A 7604-nucleotide genomic window follows, 5' to 3' on the forward strand; every position below is an offset into this window, starting at 1 on the left:
GTAATTAGCTTAGTACATCTTTACTAAAGTAGAAAAATAATTATTTGATGTTGTGTTTGACTTGCTTGTTGTTACTAATCTTATAGCATAAAGATCACTTGTATTTTTTATTATAATATGTAATTGTGATTAATATAATTCAATAATTAATTTTAAATTATTATTATTTATGTACTTGTGTTATTTTGATTTTAAACTTAATAAATTATATAATTTAAAATTTTAATGAACGTTATTATCTAGATCTTTTTTCGATATTATTCCATTTATCAGGGCGACGGGACGTCCCGATCTTATCTTGATCTTGTCCCGACTCTTAACGAGATGGGACGACTTTCGAGACGGGACGGGACACGAGATCAAAATTTAGTCCTGATTTTTTTTCGGGATGGAACACGAGATGGGGGTGTCCCGATCCCGTCCCATAAACACCCCTAGCTATGATTGATGGTTCTAGACTCATTTTACTGTTCATATAGCCGGGTAAGCTACTTGGCTTATGGAGCTATATGGCTTTTATTTTTGGGCTTTGTGCATGTGGAACTTAGAATATCAGACTTCGGGCGAAGCCTGTTTCATTATAGGTGTTGTCTCTTTCATGGCCGAAAAAATTTAGTAGCACCTACCTGAATTATCAATTATCAGTTATCAATTTTTTTATACACAAAAAGCTCTGCACACGTTTTAGATAAAAAGCTCCCCTTTCTTTCTTTCCTTGTTTTTTTTTTTTTCCACTGAAGCTCATCTTCTCCCTATTCTCCATTGCCACCACGAGGCAACTTAATCGTGCGTGGTCCTCGATCTTGAACTCGCCATTCTCCAAGATTCACTGTGCGTTCTTGATCTCCTTGTTCTCCAAGCTTTATCACGCTCAGATTCTCGATCTCGGCATCATCATGACGAGCTTCGTCTTGGCTATTCTGTCTTGTGGTTCTCCAAGCTTTGTCACGAGTTCTCCAATCCAGTGTTTGTCCAAGCTTCTTGCTGCGTCCTTGTCAGTATGTGTATTTCCAACCGAAACGATTTCCAGAAAGGTTTAATGAAACCCTGAAACGTCTTTGTGGTACGTGTACAGCCAAAGCCCTGAATCTCTCTATCCACTTTGATTCCCAAAATTTGCTTTACACATAAAAGCTCTAAATTTCTGTTGCTCCTTTTGCAAATCAGGTCAATAGATTTCAAAGAGGAAACGTCGATGCTATGGTGTAGAGGAACAAGGGAGGGGGTGGGTGGTAGGGTTGATGATTAAAAGAGATGGGGATGCAAGGAGCATATACTTTCCTCTGCGTTGTGCTTTAGCAACTGCTCCGCTCATTTTTTTTTTCCAATTATGCCCTACTCTCGCTGGCCATCACCTCCTATTCTATCCATTGTCCTTCGGAATCTCCTTTCCCATTCCGCCTCTCCCAAAACCGTGCCGTTGTGTTCTGCTCTGTCGAAGAAGCAGCCGCTAAGTGCCAACGGTAAAAGTGTCGCCTCTGTATCGAGCCGCCCCTGAATGCACTTCACCTCTCACTTTACTTGCAATGCCATTATCAATTCATTACTTTCATGTACCGGGCTAAGAGGTATAACGATTTATTTCTTTAACCAGTCCTAGATGGTGCCCAATATTGGGTCTTATATTTAATATAAGGGTGAAGGTGTATTTTTGTGCGCGATGTATTTTCTGAGGAGTATTTAATATTCTAAAGTATTTATTAGAGTAATTTTGCCCTAATATTATCAAAACAGAACATTTTTGCCCTTTTCGTTGAAATTCTAATGTTGATTGGTAGAAAATTTAATGGAAAAATTTCAACAAAAAGGACAAAAATACTTCATTTTGATAAATTAGGAGTAAAATTGCTCCAACAAATATTTTAGAGTATTGGGTTATGGTAGGGACAAAAATGCACCTTTACCCTTAATACAATAGCCAATGAGCTTTCTTCATGATAGTGAGTGGTAAAGATGAACCGAGCTGCAAGATGAATGAGAGAATGTGTAACATCCCAATTTAAATTTTAATAGTTAATTTGATTAATTGAAATTTAAAAAAATAATATTTAGAGGTAAGAAAATTAGTAAGAGATGATTATTAAATCTAACTTAGGATATAATTCTAAAAAAAATTTAAAAAAATTAAAAAAAAATTAAAAAAATAAAAAAAATATTATTAAATTATTATTATGATAAAAAAAAGGGAAAAGGTATTAAAAAAAAGGGGGAAGAAGAAGAAGAACAAAATTGCTTTCGGCCGCCGCACAACAATCATTATGTATATAATAATAATAAAAAAAAAGGAGAAAGAGAAAAGAAGAAATAATAAAAAAAACTGTGTGGGACCCACTGAATTTTTATAAAAACTCACCTGTTCCTTCGTTTCTTCATTCATTCCTTCGTGCACGCTGAGGCAGAGAGAACGCGAGTCGCCGGTGCGAAATATCTAAATTTTTAAGGTAAGAGTTTTTAATAGGATATTTAGGGTGTGATTTTAAGCTTTTCAAGACTAAGTAAGTGTTCTAAAAAATTTTTTTAGTCATCCTTCTTCTTTGGTTTCTGAGTTTGTAGTGGTAGAAAATTTAAGATCTGGAAGAGGGATGAATTTATGTTGAATAAATATGGTTTTTGAGGTTGTCAGTAGTATAATAAATGTTCTAGAGTATAAATTTGTTGATGATCTTTGAATTTGTGGCTTATGGATCAAATTCTAAACTAGATCTGAAAATATATGTTGATTTATTGAGGTTTAGATGATTATTTGGGATGAGAAATGAATTATTATGGTTATAGGATTATGATTCTAAGCTAGAGACTCAATTTTTAATTTTTGGATATTTTAGGTACGAATTTATGAAATAAAAAGAAAATTTTGATAATAGAAATTAGTTTAGAAGTTGATTTTTAGATTATTAATGTTTATTGATAATTAAAAGAGGAGTTAAAAACTTTACTTAATAGTATTAACTATAGATTTGTATTAAGATTGAGATTAGGAATTATGTTATATTTTTAATTCTATTATTAGAATTATTTTATTAGTTTCAAAAATTAAAACTAATATTTATAAATAATATGTTATTTTGTAGATTGTATTACTGGTGAAGATTGTGGTGAGAGAGAAATTTTAAGGAATAATTTATTGAAAAAGCCACAAGGTAACCATGCTTTTAATTTGTGATTAGTGTTACTTCATGTTAATTGGGTGATTATTGAGAAAATTATGAATTTGTTTGATTATTGTGGGAAGTGTTGAGAGACTTGCTATTGTTGTTGTATTTATGTGCCACGTGGTACGCCCCTATTGGAGCTCAATAGGTGGCTTGTAAGGGCTCGGGCTAATCTACCTTTGGCCGGGTAATTTAGCACCGAGTGAGAGCTACGGCTCGAGGTTAATGGAGGGATATAAGGATGGTTGTTTGTGTGTATTGTAATATTTCTTATATTTGTTGGAATTATATTATTTTTAATTCTCACTTAGTAAGCACACACTTAACTGTTTGTATACACTATCATAAATTGGCTTTGGTTACTGGGACTTTTGAGTCTCATTATGTGGTTAACAATTTTCAGGAGAAGAGCCACGAGTGACACGTGGAGGAGTCCCAGAGGCTCAGTGGTATAGATCCACTGTCTCTTTTGGGTATTTAATTTATGATTTATAATGTGTTATATTGCCAATATTAGGGCTTTTTATTTATTATCAATTATATGAATATATAAATGTAATCATGCCTTTCAAACTATTTCTATTTTTGGTACAATTTGGATGACTGTAATTTTAATATTTGGTTTACTTTGGATTGGTTAAAATGGCATGATTATAAGGCCAAATAACTGGCTTGTGGTGAAAATTGACTAAATTGCTTATTTTACTTGTTGGGAGTATAAGGATGGACAAATGTGATTTAGTTTACTTGTTGGGAGTATAAGGATAGACAAATGTGATTTAGCCTAATGGCATGTGGGAGGTAAAAATTTATCTGAAATGTTATAGTGTGTGAGTTGAAGCTAATTATAAAATATTTTATATTCAAATTATTGATATAAGAATGTGTTGGGTGGCTGTAACCCAACTATGGTTGAGTTAAATTATTTTTAAAAAAAAAATTTGGTGTGTTACAGAATGGAGCTTTAATGAGTATATGCTTTAATCTAAGCAACAAAATCAAATCTAAGTTTCTTCGCCTCACAGAAGAAGAGAGTTAATGGAACTTGGCATAACAATGGGAAGAACATTTGTTGAACACATTTGTATATCCTCTCTCTTGGTTTGTGTGTGTGTGTGTGTGTGTTTGTTTGTTTGTTTTCTTTGGTTGCTTCTTTCTGTTCCAGTCAATATCAATATAGTGCTTGGCACTGAATATTGCAGGAAGATGAGAGAAGCTTATAATGCCAAGAATGATAAATGTGGCTATTTTTAGAAATAGATTGATTAAGCAACGAAAGTTGTTAACCGTTTTGAAATCAGAATGGCCATTTTGTAGGAGAATATTCAGCAGATGATGCATGGAACTTTGTAGTGGTGGAAGTGAGGAGGTGCAAAAGTTCAGTATACAAAGTGATGAAGAAAAGTCTGAAGAATATATAATTCTGAGGATTAAATCATTGTGAAAATCTTAGAAAAGATGGTATATCTAATTCTCAAACTGTACAATCTTTGTAATGGAAGTCTCATCTAATGAATAATGAGAAGATTTTATTGTTTGTGATATGTGGACTTCTTCGTTTTACTTTCATGTTGATTTGGTACGTAAATATGTTGACGGTAAGTAGATTTATTGCTTTTACTTAAGTTTTGGCTGGGGAGGAAGGGTCCTACCTCTCGCCATTATCTGGATATCAGTTCTTTTCCCTATTTCTTCTTCAAAGTCTTCTTTCTTTCATGTTAATTGCTTGGTAAAACACATTGAAGATATAATTTCTATTTATGTTGGTCAAAATTTAAAATTTTAGAATGATGAAAACTTGATAATCTCTTAAGCCACATTGTAATGTGTCAAGTTAAGCTTCTGAATCTTTAAAAGTATTGCAAACCAATAGTTCAAGGAAAAATTAGTGAGTAACAATAAAATTTGATTGAAATTATACCATACTGTAACTGATGAATCTGTGTTGGTAAAAACTAATTGATTTCTGAAACCATACTAAGGTTAAATCAAGGAACAAGGTGTCTTAGCCAGTGATATCAATAAACTACCTTAGAAGTGCCACATAAAAAATTAGCTAGACTGTAACACATCAATTTTTTTTTTTTAAATAATTTAACTCAACCATAGTTGGGTTACAGCCACCCAACACATTTTTATATCAATAATTTTGATATAAAATATTTTATAATTGGCTTCAACTCACACACTATAACATTTCAGATAAATTTTTACCTCCCACATGCCATTAGGCTAAATCACATTTGTCCATCCTTATACTCCCAACAAGTAAACTAAATTACATTTGTCCATCCTTATACTCCCAACAAGTAAAATAAGCAATTTAATCAATTTTCAACACAAGCCAGTTATTTGACCTTATAATCATGCCATTTTAACCAATCCAAAGTAAACCAAATATTAAAATTACAGTCATCCAAATTGTACCAAAAATAGAAATAGTTTGAAAGGCATGATTACATTTATATATTCATATAATTGACAATAAACATAAAAAAGTCCTAATATTGGCAATATAACACATTATAAATCATAAATTAAATATCCCAAAAGAGACAGTGGATCTATACCACTAAGCCTCTGGGACTCCTCTACGTGTCACTCGTGGCTCTTCTCCTGAAAATTGTTAACCACATAATGAGACTCAAAAGTCCCAGTAACCAAAGCCAATTTATGATAGTGTATACAAACAGTTAAGTGTGTGCTTACTAAGTGAGAATTAAAAATAATATAATTCCAACAAATATAAGAAATATTATAATAAACACAAACAACCATCCTTATATCCCTCCATTAACCTCGAGCCGTAGCCCTCACTCGGTGCTAAATTACCCGGCCAAAGGTAGATTAGCCCGAGCCCTTACAAACCACCTATTGAGCTCCAATAGGGGCATACCACGTGGCACATAAATACAACAATAATAGCAAGTCTCCCAACACCTCCCACAATAATTAAACAAATTCATAATAATATTGCACAATTATACAATATTACAAAATTTATAATTTTCTCAATAATCACCCAATTAACAAGAAGTAACACTAATCACAAATTAAAAGCATGGTTACCTTGTGGCTTTTTCAATAAATTATTCCTTAAAATTTCTCTCTCTCCACAATCTTCACCAGTAATACAATCTACAAATAACATATTATTTATAAATATTAGTTTCAATTTTTGAAACTAATAAAATAATTCTAATAATAGAATTAAAAATATAACATAATTTCTAATCTCAATCTTAATACAAATCTATAGTTAATACTATTAAGTAAAATTTTTAACTCCTCTTTTAATTATCAATAAACATTAATAATCTAAAAATCAAATTTTAAACTAATTTCTATTATCAAAATTTTCTTTTTATTTTATAAATTCGTACCTAAAATACCCAAAAATTAAAAATTGAGTCTCTAGCTTAGAATCATAATCCTATAACCATAATAATTCATTTCTCATCCCAAATAATCATCTAAACCTCAATAAATCAACATATATTTTCAGATCTAGTTTAGAATTTGATCCATAAGCCACAGATTCAAAGATCATCAATAAATTTATACTCTAGAACATTTATTATACTACTGACAACCTCAAAAATCATATTTATTCAACATAAATTCATCCCTCTTCCAGATCTTAAATTTTCTACCACTACAAACTCAGAAACTAAATAAGAAGGATGACTAAGAAAAATTTTTAGAACACTTACTTAGTCTTGAAAAGCTTAAAATCACACCCTAAATATCCTATTAAAAACTCTTACCTTAAAAATTTAGATATTTCGCACCGGCAACTCGCTTCTCTCCGCCTCAGCTCGCGCGCAGAATGAATGAGGAAATGAAGGAAGGTGAGTTTTTATAAAAATTCAGTGGGTCCCACACATTTTTTTTTATTATTATTTTCTTCTCTCTCTTCCCCCCCTTTTTTTATTATTATTTTATACTTACTATTCATGCGATGCCGAAAGCAAATTCGTTTTCTCTTCTTCTTCCTTTTTTTTTTTTTTTGGCATACCTTTTTCCCTTTTTTTTTATAATAATAATTTAATAATTAATTTTTTTAATTAATTTTTTTAATAAATTTATTTTTTTTTTAAATTTTTTTTTAAATTTAGAATTATATCCTAAATTAGATTTAATAATCATTTTCTACTAATTTCTTACCTCTAAATATTATTTTTTTTTTAAAAAAAATTTCTATTAACCTAAATTAACTATTAAAATTTAAATTGGGATGTTACAATTCTCCCCTCCTTTTAGAAATTTTGTCCTCAAAATTTAAAATTAATAACTATTAACTACTCACTTAATCAAAAAGACGAGGATAATCACGTCGCATACTGTCCTCGGTCTCCCACGTAGCATCACCTGGAGTTGTGCTCTTCCAGATTACTTTAACCAATCTAATGGTCTTGTTTCTTAATTGCTTGTCCTTATAATCCACAATCC

General features: G+C 31.2%; 1 long non-coding RNA gene across 4 annotated transcripts; it reads left to right on the forward strand.

Moving 5' to 3' along the window:
* Window positions 1–616: 616 nt before the first annotated feature.
* On the forward strand, window positions 617–5193 carry LOC129308967 (uncharacterized). 4 transcript variants are annotated; one of them, XR_008592751.1, is made up of 4 exons: window positions 617–1063; window positions 1168–2441; window positions 3072–3140; window positions 3556–5192. It is a non-coding gene; the product is annotated as an uncharacterized LOC129308967 (long non-coding RNA). The 4 variants fall into 4 exon arrangements; XR_008592750.1 differs by having other exon boundaries at window positions 1168–3140; window positions 3556–5193; XR_008592752.1 differs by having other exon boundaries at window positions 1168–3625; window positions 4470–5190.
* The last annotated feature ends 2411 nt before the right edge of the window (window positions 5194–7604 follow it).

This window comes from Prosopis cineraria, unplaced genomic scaffold (assembly GCF_029017545.1).
Source record: "Prosopis cineraria cultivar Desert tree isolate PC_DT_omini unplaced genomic scaffold, ASM2901754v1 PC1, whole genome shotgun sequence".
Classification (NCBI taxonomy): domain Eukaryota; kingdom Viridiplantae; phylum Streptophyta; class Magnoliopsida; order Fabales; family Fabaceae; genus Prosopis; species Prosopis cineraria.